Genomic DNA, 12,689 nt, shown 5'->3' with positions numbered 1-12,689 from the left:
ATATATATATATATATATATATATATATATATATAATGCATATATATATATGTATTATACACACATGTGGAGGCGCGTGGCTTAGTAGTTAGGGTATCAGCATCATGATCGTAAGAGTGTCGTTTTGATTTCTGAACCAGGCGACGCATTGTGTTCTTGAGCAAAACACTTCATTTCACATTGCTCCAGTCCACTCAGCTGGCAAAAATGAGTAATGCTGCGATGCAATGGTGTCCTATCCAGCTGGAGAACACATACGCCATTGAAACCGGGAAACCGGGCCCATGAGCCTGGCTAGCCTTTAAAAGGGCACATTTATTATTTGTTTCCAGGACCTCAATGTAGGTGGCAGAATTAACTCTAAGGACTTGTGGAAAGAAGTAAGGAAGCATCAAATGTCCTTCAATGCTGACAACCCCTAAACCCATGGCAGTTGCAGGAAATTTTGTATGCATAACACTTATAACTTCAGAAGGGTCTGCACATAACCATCTGTCATTTCTTCTGTTAACTTTTTGATCTTGGTCAAAGTTTTTCTCGTTTGAGTAAAACCAAATAAAATCTTCTTCTGCTGGATTTTTCAGTTTGTTTAAAAGCCTTTTAGATTTAATGTCGAGATTTTCTTTTGCTTTTTCTGCCAAATTGACCTTTCCTCATCATATAAGACATATCTTATATCTTCATGGATAACATTTCTGACTGTTCCTTCTGACACATGGAGATCTTTTGCAGTTGACCTCATGAACTTTCTGGGATTGTAATCAATGGTCTGTTGAACTTGCTGGATAAACTCAGGTGTTCTGATGATTTCAGAGTGTTTAGAATGCTTTTATGCTTTGATACTGGTGATACGTTTCCATCTTCAGTCTCTAACTCCTCACTAGCTTTGTAGACGAAAGATCTGGCAACTTTTAAAAATCGAGATATTTCTAAATCGCTATGCTCAGCCTTTATAACCACAATAACAGCATACCTCTTCATTTCTTGAGTAAGCTGAGGGTCTGCCATTATTATTTTCTGAAACAAAGATTAAACAGAGTGAGCAAAAAAAATGCAGCAATGACCCAAAAAAGGTATGTCTTCAAATACCTTATGCACCCTGTATATATATATATATATATATATATATATATATAAAAACAAAGACATGTGTGTGAACAACAAGCAGGTGTATTATATATGTGTGTGTGTGTGTGTGTTATCGATAATGGCATGAAATTGTGACCTTCCATGTTTGTTTTCTGTTCGTCTGTGCATTTAGTATATGTTTATCAACTTTCCCTTATATGTCTTTTTTTCATTCATTTGTTTATTACTATAGGTGTTTGACTTCTGAAAACTATGTGTGTGTGTGTGTGTGTGTGTGTGTGTGTATAAATTTATATATGTATATCTATATGTATATGTATATACACACATATACATGCATACTTGCACACATGCACAACACACACACACACACACACAACACAGCATACACACACACACATATATTCATATACATATATATATATCTATCCATCTATCTCCCCCCTCTCTCTACACACACATATGTGTGTGTGTGTGTGTGTTATACTCATGTGTAAAGTATAGAGGTATTACATTTCTGAACACCTCTATGAGGCTTCATTCAATTGACATTTGAGTCCATTGTACAGATCCACTGATGTGTACTGTATGGAACAATTAAAAGATAAACGGGTTGGGAAATATATCCTCTACTTACCTTACATGTAAATAAGTGTTTGTCAGTCACAACACACTTCTAACACAAGGTTATGTTGAGGTCTTGTCTGTTTCTGTACTGTATAACATAGAAGAAATTATGTATGTATGTATGTATGTATGTATGTATGAAACATTGTGTTAACAACAAACAAGATAAGGACAAATATGTGTCAAATGTAAATAATATGAATAATATAAATAATGTATATACATATATATATATATATATCCCACGCTGGTGGCACGTAACATGCACCATTCAAGTGTTGTTGATGCCAGTACCGCCTGACTGGCACTCGTGCTGGTGGCGCATAAAAAGCACCCGCTACACTCTCGGAGTGGTTGGTATTAGGAAGGGCATCCAGCTGTAGAAACATTGCCAGGTCGGATTGGAGCCTGGTGCAGCCTTCTGGCTCACCAGTCCTCAGTGAAACCGTCCAACCCATGCCAGCATGGAAAGTGGACGTTAAACGACAACGATGACGACGACGACGATGATATAAACACACATACATATACATATATATATATATATACATACACACATGCACACATATATATATGTACACACACACACACATATATATATACTTACACATATATGCATACAAACACATTCACACATACACATGCACACACACACACACACACACACATATAAACGTATGCGTGTGAACCTGATGATTTGATATCTGGCTAGGCTTCCTACACAACCATCCCAGGTTTCTCTTCCTCTTACCTATTCATTCCAAGCCAGTCAGCCCAGTCTTTAGGTCCCTGGGAAAGGTCAAATGAGGGTGTTGCCCTTTCTCCTTGATTAAGCTCTAAATATAATCAAAACACACACACACACACACACACACATTCTTTATTTATTCTTTTATTCTTTTACTTATTTCAGTCATTAGACTGTGGCCATACTGGGGCATTGTCGTGAAGAATTTTAGTTGAATGAATTAGCCCCAGAATTTGTTTTTTTTACCCGATATTATCAGCCTGATACTTATTTTATTGGTCTCTTTTGCTGAACCAGTAAGTCGCAGGAATGGAAATACACAAACACCAGTTGTCAAGTGGTGGACACACACACACTCTTTGACTACACCCTGCATATACATACATGCATGCATGTATACATACATGCATGCATACATACATACATGCATGCATACATACATACATACATACACACATACACACATACATACAGACAGACAGACAGATAGACAGACAGACAGATAGATAGATGCAAGCTTAGCTTTATGCAGCTACTGACTTCAATCATGAAAGCTAAACAGGAAATTCCCTGCCCTTAATATACTGATTTTATTATATTAAATAAAGGGTGTAGCTGTCACTGTGTGGTAAGAAACTTGCTTCCCAACCAGCTCGCCCAGTAAGGCAGCGAGCTGGCAGAAACGTTAGTACGCCGGGAGAAATGCTTAGCGGTATTTTGTCTGTCTTTAAATGTTCTGAGCTGTTGGTTTGTCTTATTTTTTTACATATATTTTTCTACGTTTGAAAGAGCCACATTCTGAGTTCTGAGTTCAAATTCCGCTGAGGTCGACTTTGCCTTTCATCCTTTCGGGCTCGATAAATTAAGTACCAGTTACGTACTGGGGTCAATACAATCGACTTAGTCCATGGGCCCGGGAACAGGGGGTGCAGGTGGTGCAAGTGCATCCTCTAGAATTTTTGCGGAGTGCAGAACCAAAATTTGCAGCCCTACTTATTTTACTCAGGTTTACAAAACCGTGAATAAAAAAGTGATGTGTAAAAAGTACCTTGAAGTTAGGTTCCTTCTCAAAGAACAAATCACAAAAATAAATAACAGAAAAAAAAAAACAAGACCAAATTTGTAAAAAATTTTGGACCTGGGTTTGCACCCCCTAAGCAAATTTCGTTCCTGAGCCACTGACTTAGTCCCTTGTCTGTCCTTGTTTGTCCCCTCTATGTTTAGCCCCTTGTGGGCAATAAAGAAATAAGAAACTTGCTTCCCAACCACATGGTTTTGAGTTCAGTTCCACTGCTTGGCACCTTGGGCAAATATCTTTTACTATAGCCCCAGGTCAACCAAAGCCTAGTGAGTGGATTTGGTAGATAGAACCTAAAAGAAGCCTATTGTGTGTGTGTGAACATTTCCTGGCATTAAGGGTATCATGAAAAGCCTGACTGGAGGCCCAACCGTCTGAATTCGCTTCAGGGCTTAGAAAAACTAAAGGACCACTACAATAATGCAATAAGCATGTGAATCTGAGAGGGGAATATGTTGAATAAAATCATAATTAACTGATCTTCCTGTGTTTTCTTTTACCCAGAGCCAGAAACTTTTCAGCACCCCATCATAAGTTAGCTGCTTAGACATAAATTTTGCTTTATTTGACTTGTCTTACTCTTGTTGGTGCAGGCCATCTTTAAAAATCCAGGTTTTGGATCTGAGCTGGCTATTAAAATGGTTAAGAACCACTGATATATGCAGAGAGAGAGAGAAGGAGAGAGAGAGAGTGAGGGAGAGACAGAGGGAGAGAGAGAGAGAGGGAGAGAGAGAGACAGACAGACAGAGACAAACAGACAGATAGATAAACCAAGAGACAGAAAGGCAGCTAGACAGATAGACAGACAGACAGAAAGGCAGACAGATAGTCAGTCAGACAGACAGACAGACATATAGACAGACAGATAGATAGATAGATAGATAGGAAGACAGACAAGCAGAAAGTCAGACAGACTGAAAGAAAGACAGAAAGACAAACAGACAGACAGATAGACTGACAGATAGATAGAATCATTGAAGTTGAGACGGGGTATTAACAGCAAAGTGTTTCTATGGCTGAGTTGACTGCGCAGTCCACTATTAATAGCGCGACATTATACTTTCGATCCTTAAGTATAAGGCACAATACCAATGTATGTGTGTGTGTGTGTGTGTGCATGCATGCATACATACACACACACATGCACTCACACACACATACATACATATATACATACATACATTTAGTCTGTAAAATAATTGTGATTTGTAGTGTGGAAGATGTTTTGACTAGCAAGAAGTAGGGCACAGGTTTGTGGGTGTCGGCAGTTGTGAAAGGAGAGGTTGCAATGTTTATGCTTCTCCCACTCGCCACCCCTACCCCGAAGAGCAGAGGGTGATGCGAAATGCAAAAAAAACAAAAACAAAAGAAAACCCCTTCAAACGAGAATCGACTTCTGTGGGGAAAAAAATTATTCGGGTAGTTTTGAAAGGTGGCTGTGGAAGTGGTGCTACAGGTTCATTATGAATAATATCGAAATATGCACAGAATGCGACTTGGTATTAAATTTAACCGAACACAAACACGCCGCGCACGCGCACACACACACGCCTGTCATATTTTCCAGAAGAAATGGGTTCGTGCATTAAGGGCTGTCTTGGACTTTTTCTATCCGAAGTGTTTTTAACCCAATGTTTATTCGTTATTATTTATAGGTTCGAAGACGACGATCAGATAGTATCGTTAGCTCATTTTCCATTCACGTAGACTTTGCCTTTCATCCTTTTCGGGGTCGATGAAACAAGTACCAGTTGATCACTAGAGTCGATATAAACGCCTAGTCCCCAACCCCCAAATTTCAGACCTTGTGCCTATGATAGGAAGGATTACTTATAGCTCTATTTGCTTCGCGAGAAACCCTTCGAAACCTTAAATATATATATGGGTTCCAGTTAGACGTTCGAAAATGTTCAAAAATTTATAGTCATTGACTCCACGTTAGTTTTGCACTAAGAAAAAAGAAAAAAATGAAAAGAGGGAGAAAAAAAAGAAAATTATAGGTATGTTTGATTTGGGTAAAAAGCTAAAAAAAAAATTATAGGAGTAGGGAATAAAAATTTGTGATATTTATTCATAATTTTCTTCGAAGGTGTTAGCAGTGATGAAGAAGAAAAAAAAATTTTTTCATATCGACTTTGAAAAATAAAAAAGCTAACTTAAAAACGAAAGTTAATTGTTTCGTTTTTCGGTTGAGCAGTTTGCGTAACAGGAAAAATCAAAACGAGACGAAACGTAAGAGTGAAAATGTAGAAAGAGTAAACAATAACGAGTAAAGAGAAGATAGTAGTAGTAGGAAGAGGAGATGGCCAAAGGAGAAAAATGACGTCACCTAGGTACAATTGGGCGGGGAGGTTAGAGGTGAGGATGATAAATATGTATATATGTATGTATGTGTGTGTGTGTGTGTGTGTGTGTGTGTGTGTGTGTGTCTGTGTGTTGTAATGTTAGTTATTATGCGAGAGTGGGTGCGAGGCCTTAAAACCGACCAATCAACAACGAGGACTGTTTTCTTTTTTTGTCTTACATGTTTGTTATTTGAAAGCCAACCATCAGCTGATCACTCTCCTCCTCCCTCTACTCCTTTCTTATTTTCATGCTTTCTTTGTCTCTCTCTCTCTCTTTTTGTCACTCACTCTATCCCCCTCTCTCTCAAAGTGATAGCAGCAGTCGAGGTTATATTTAAAGGGATGGAGGTGGGGGGAGAAAATAAACTTAACGAAGAGAGTGAAAGATAGATATAAAGCAATTGTAGTAGTTATGAAAAGACAGAAATAAAAAGAGCGAGAGAAAGAGAGGTAGGGATAAAAAGAAAATAAGTATAGGAGATAAAAAATAAATAGACACAAAAGAAGGAAAATACGAGAGAGAGAGGAGCTGGATAAATTAGAAATAAGAGAGGCAAGGAGGATAAAGAGATAGAGACATAATTTAGATAGGGAGAGAGCTAGGGAGAGAAAGGGAGGTTGAGCATTCAGATAGGTAGAGAGCAAGAAAGAGAGGAGAGAGAGAGAGAGAGAGAAGTGAATTGACAGTTTAGATAGGTAGAGAGTTGAAGCGAGAGAAAGGTGGAGGTAACAAGTTAGATAGATAGAACTTCAGAGAGAAAGGTATAGAGATATTTTAGATAGATAGATAGAGAAAAAGACAGAGAGAGAGAGACGATGGAAATTTAGATAAGTAGAGTATAAAGAGAGAGGGGTAGCGATACTCAAAGAATGAGTGAGTTTAAGTTAGCTGCTTAAGTTTGAAGATCCAAATAAAACGCTGCGCACTGCTACTACACTATTTAGCAGCGCTGCTACTGCTCCACCTCCAGTAGTGCACTATTATTATTATTATATATATTTATATATATATATTGCACCCGGTTTTATAACAAAGTTTTCATGGAGCTATCTTTACGGATATATACCGTTTTTGCTAAAAGTGCAGCTTCCTCACGTATGAACTCTTTTCATGATTAAATTCACGACGGAATACAGCCCATATCTCGGTAAGTCCTTCTTTCTTCTCGATCTTTTTAATTCCGTGACTGTGTTTTTTTTCTTTTTGATTTTGTTTCTTATAATAAGAATTTCGTTTATTTGCCATCACAGCGATGGATGAATGTGGCGTTGGATGGTGGTAAGAGCAGCAGCTATTAATAAAAATTATTCTTGTAAATAATAATAATAATAATAATAATAATGATAATGATAGTAATAGTAATCTTTTAGACTCAAGGCCACATTATATATTCGACGGGTCGGTCGGGGAAGAGGTGTTGCTGATTAGAGCGATAAGGACTCGCTTATTATAAATGAAGCTAGTTGTTAATTTTATCAACTGCTGAATGTAAAGCAAGACGAAGTCGATCCCCTGTCAGATTTGAACTCGGAACGTAAAGGGACGTAACTAAATACCGCAAAGACATTTTTGTTTTTGTCCGGCGCTCTACCGATTCTGCCATCCTTAACAAATGACTTCTTTCTTAGCCGCTCCCCCCCCCCTTCTCACTCTTTTTATTCCACAACTAGGGGCAAACAAAGACAATTATAATACAAATCATTTATTACTCTCCTTGCAAAATCCGTATTTCTTACGTTTGCTGTACGGGTAAACGTTTAATATTGTCGAGTGGTACATAAATGAATATTTTTAACTTGGCAAAATATCAATATATAGACTAATTCACATTACATGTATAGAGGAATATTTAATACATGGCGATGTTTTATTTGGCCTTGTGTGAATGTATATATGTATATATATATATATTATATATAATGTGTGTGTGCTTAAATGAAATGTGGAAATTATTGTAATCATTAAAATTGGCGTCACGCACCGCATTTGAAACGATGAACTGTTATAACGAATCTGGAAATTTTACTGTTGTGTTTATTTGTTAAATATGAAGGAGATGGCCTTTTTGATTATAAAGTTTCTTTCATAACTCGTTGTTGCTATATTTACTATAAATTATATCTTGATAATTCAGATCGCGATGCTTGATGTTCCCCTATTTACAACAAGAACGATTTCTTGTCTTTTATTTTCATTGTGATTGCTCGTTGTGAGGGCAGAATGTGACTTTTTTGTCTGTGTGTATATGTCGGGAGGGTTATTTTTTTCTACAAATATATATTATTAAATGGATCATCATGTCTACACATACATTGTATTATACAGTCACCAGCTCTCGCTAATTTAAATGAATATGTTTTCTCATATCACCATACAAACAGCTTTTATAATTATTTTTCTTCCTTTCCTTTCGTTTTGTCTTTTCATCTGTTTTTAATTTCTTCTTCGAGGATATATATACATACATGTATACCCAAATTTAAAATTACATACATGTGTGTGTGTGTGTGTGTATATATATAAGCTTTGAGGAACCTTGGAACTTTGCTATTCCAAACAAAACAGTCCTTTTTTAAAAAAATAAGATATAAAAATTAGAGCACTACCGTGTTTTCAATCTAACGTATTTTGAAAGCTGTTCCACCCCATATATATATATGTATATATATATATATATATATATATCGGTGTGTTCGATTAGTGTTATACACGAAACTTTCGATCCTGGTGTCACTATAACTTCTGCAGATTATACACACACACACACACACACATATATATATATATAATATACAAACGAATTCACACGCTTCAGTATGTATATAAAGATGATGTCTGCTGGAATAACTATGCTTATCATTCTAACTTCTGTTTTATCGGTCTTTTTTATTTTGCTTAGCTTTTCACTTAGTCCATGCTTCCTTATATACAAATAATGTCTTTTCTAAAGCACCCCGTATTCCACCGTTTTTATTTTTCCTAATTCGTCACCTCCTGCTTTTTTTTCCTATTTCATTCCATCTCTCTCTTTTTAAATATAAAAAGGGAAACGTATATTTTTATCGGTGCAATATTCAGATCGCTTTCTCCATAAATATATTTTCTATTGTTTTGGCTTTTTTTTCCTACCCATTTCGCCATTTCTTCCTTCTTTGAGTTTTCTAATTTGTCTGTTTAGTAACCCCAACTCTTATTTCTCGCACATCTCATAGCATGGGCATGTATATATATATATATATATATATAGGTTTATTGTACTTCTACTAAATAGATTTTGATATTCATTTTTCAATTTATTTTTTTCTGCATATAATACATGTCTTCTATGGAACTCAGGCGTTTCATATCGAAGCACTCTTTTCCAGTGTTGTTGCACTTTGTCCATTTCGTTTATGAGCTGATAACATCCATCAAAATGTATTTTGATTTTCGTCTTGAAAAATATGTGTGTGCGTTCGTGTGTATTTGTATGTGTACGATATCCTTTAATATATATATATATATATATATACATATACCCCTTTATCTATCCATAACCCCCTTCGTTTATCCATCTACGATCTTCCTCCCACTTAAACTCGCATCTGTTTGCTACCCCGTCGCTTCTCTGTCTCTATCTCTCCTCCTGCCCTTTCTCTATTCTAATGGAATTGCACGTGTTTGTGCCGTGAGCCTTCTCCTCCTGTCTCGCCCTCTGTTTCTCCCCATCTCTCTCTCCCTCTTACTGATCCTTCTCCCCTTTGGTTATCTCCATTTCTTCCTCCTTTACTCTCTCTCTCCACTTTTCCCCCCTCACTCTCATGACCAAAATTCGTAACACATGCTTCACTTGGAAGAATTCTTGCCAAAGAAAAATCTCCTGCTTTCCTTGCCTTCTGCTTTCTCTGCCACGCAGTGGCCCTCACAAACTACATTGCATCTCACTGAATTTCAATAAACCCCTGGCTTTTATCATTCACATGTATGTATGTATATTAAAGTTTGTGGCGAGTTTTGCGGGCAAATGCAGACATTTCGGGGTCGGCCCTTCCCCAGTGAAACACAGAGAGGGAAAAAAAAACATTGATATGGGCTCACCTGCGGTTTCTCGCCCTGCCAGAAATAGTGGTGAAATTTCCCTCAACATCTTTTATTTTACTTTTAAGAATTCTTTTCTACTCTAGACACAAGGCTCGAAATTCTGGGGGGGGGGGGCAGTCGATTAGATAGACTCCAGTACGCAACTAGTACTTAGTTTATCGACCGCGAAAGGATGAAAAGAAAAGTCGACCTCGGCGGAATTTGAACTCAGAACGTAAAGACTGACGAAATACCGCTAAGCATTTCGCCCGGCGTGCTGACGATTCTGCCAGCACGTCACCTTCCAGCAACAACAACAATGATAATTATAAGCCTTTCGTTCTTTCTCCTACATTTGTGTATATGTTTATAGACATACGTATAAAATATGATGGTGATATAGAAATTCGCTTTGCAATGCATGGTTCGATCTCACTTGCGTGACATCGTGTGCAAGCAAATGCCTTTTACCATAACCCTCGGGCCCAAGCCAACCTTTGTGAGTGAAATCGGGTAGACGGAAGCTGGGCAGGTAGATTGGAGGTGTAATTCACTGATCCAGTCATGTCACGATATTGTGTCAAACGTAATCGGCCTGAGAATCACATTAAGGGTACACGCGTCTGTGGAAAAATCAGCGAGGATCCATAAGATAATACAGGGTTTCCACAAAGACTGGGTACACGGAGTAAATAAAATCATAACATAAACAATTAACTATAAGAAATAATAATTTCTTAAAGTACGTGTTAATCCCCATGTACCCAGATTTTGTGGACACCAATATGTGACTCGCCGCAAATTGCGCGAGAACTGAATGCAAAACATATATTTAAGGTACCTGGGTGCATTTATCAGAGCTACAAGCATTCGGAAACCGGGTCTTAAGTTTCAGGATGGTTACTGCCTTCCCTGCCACCAATCTCGGTGGCCCTGAATAATAAAGAGTTACAGGTATTGTATTTTCCTTCCTCACTATGCAGGGACCCCCAGTGCTTTGTACGATGGGATCTTTCTGATTTGGCGAAAGATCCGTACGATGTTTTATTTGTTTATTTATTCATTAATTATTTATTTATTTATATCAAACTCGGAAAGAGGAAAAGCGGAATAAATTTGGACGGAATTTGAGCCGAGAACGTCAAGCCATATAAACAAACATCTCTGTGTACTTTGTCCGACGCTCTTAGGGACTCAATCCACTCAGTGTGCGCACACTCTCACATACATCGTTTGATAAGATGTAGTTCACAGCATACCTGATCACATATATCCGACGGGCTTCCGCGCTGTTTCCGCTTGACTTGCTATAAATAGCAACCAACTCTTCTCGAATCAATCTCTACCACCTTAACAAAAAAAACAAAACAAAAATTATTCTGAATAATACATAGTCCAGTGTTTTTTTTGTTCAGTTTTACTTGTTTCACTCATTGCTTTGCAGATATGCTGGGGCACCACCTTGAAGGATTAAATCGAACTAATCGAACTCAGTATTTATTTTAAAGCCGGGTACTTATTCTGTCGGTGTCTTTTGCAGAACTGCTAAGTTACGGCGACACAAACAAACCAACACCGTTTGTGGAAGCGGTGGTGAGGGACAAACACCACAAACACAGACGCACAAACACAGACGCACAAACTCTCTCACACACACACACACACACACACACACAACGGACTTCTTTCAATTTCCGTCTACAAAATCCACTCAAAAGGTCGACCGGGGGCTATAAAAAAAAATATTATGATCGTTTTCTGAATCACTTTCGCTAGCATTAGACTCGCGCACACTATCACTTGTTGACGCGATCGCCGATTCCCAAGCACTCGTAGACGGACTCATAGATTTCTTTTTTAAAAAACAAGTCTAGAATTGTTTGCTTAGAAGTTGTTTTCGTTTCGTTCTCTATATACTTCTCGGTAACACACACAAGCATTTGTTATGGAAGTAGAAACTGTTGCACTTAGTTCAAAATTTGGATCTTGTGCTTGAAAAATGTCCACAGCTTTGGTAGTTGTTGGTCGGGCCGTCGACCCTCGTTATATGCAATTATGCAAATGAATTTGCACATAAAAAACATTATTGTTTACGTTTTTAATTAATTAATCAACTACTTTATTTCGTAAGTGAGTGATGAGTGAATCTACTTTGTTAAATAACAAAACCGACCTGTTTTTACATTGATTCCAAGCTACCGTGATGGCCCCTCGTGCGTCTAATTTTCTGTAACGCATGGCAGAGCTTGAACTCAGCCCTGCCGGATAATCGGAGTGTGAGTGTCATTGACCGCGGTATAGTCCGAAGATAGAGAGTAGTTCTAGTGGCCTTCGTCGGCTCGAGACATAGTGTGCCACGGAGCGCATGTTCTGTGTTCTTTTTCTTTTAAAGCAGCCAAATCTCCTTCAAATAGCACCCAAACCTCTCTAAAGAAGACACATTTGGATGATGTCGTCTGGGATTCCCTGTACATAGGAAAAAGACAAGATGGCCAAGGCTGGAATGCAGTTTGATCATAAGTGCGCACAATCAGTGCTGCTGGCTTTGGGCTGTACAACATTCCTTGAATGTTCCTAAGTTCGTGGGACAGCTGTGTGTGCGTGTAGAATAGAGTCGGAAATTATCTCGTGCTTGAAAAACCGGAATTTCTCCGGATATGTATGTTTTAATCGTAAATTACAATTCTGTGAAATAAAGAAAAAGAAAAGAATGGGAAGGTAAATTTTTACTCCCCCCCCCCC

The 12,689-nt window shown here is 37.9% G+C and overlaps 1 protein-coding gene across 1 annotated transcript in view; it reads left to right on the top strand.

Annotated features, from left to right (window-relative positions):
- The first annotated feature begins 6,263 nt into the window (after window positions 1-6,263).
- LOC106877577 (uncharacterized) overlaps window positions 6,264-12,689 on the top strand; it is a 73,138-nt gene continuing 66,712 nt past the window's right edge. Inside the window, exon 1 of the mRNA XM_014926515.2 lies at window positions 6,264-7,035. The gene's annotated coding sequence lies outside the window, so the exon portion shown is untranslated. The remainder of the gene's footprint in view (window positions 7,036-12,689) is intronic.

Source organism: Octopus bimaculoides, chromosome 20 (assembly GCF_001194135.2).
Source record: "Octopus bimaculoides isolate UCB-OBI-ISO-001 chromosome 20, ASM119413v2, whole genome shotgun sequence".
Lineage (NCBI taxonomy): Eukaryota > Metazoa > Mollusca > Cephalopoda > Octopoda > Octopodidae > Octopus > Octopus bimaculoides.
Note: the sequence above shows the minus strand (reverse complement) of the source record. Positions and strands in the feature narration are given on the sequence as shown.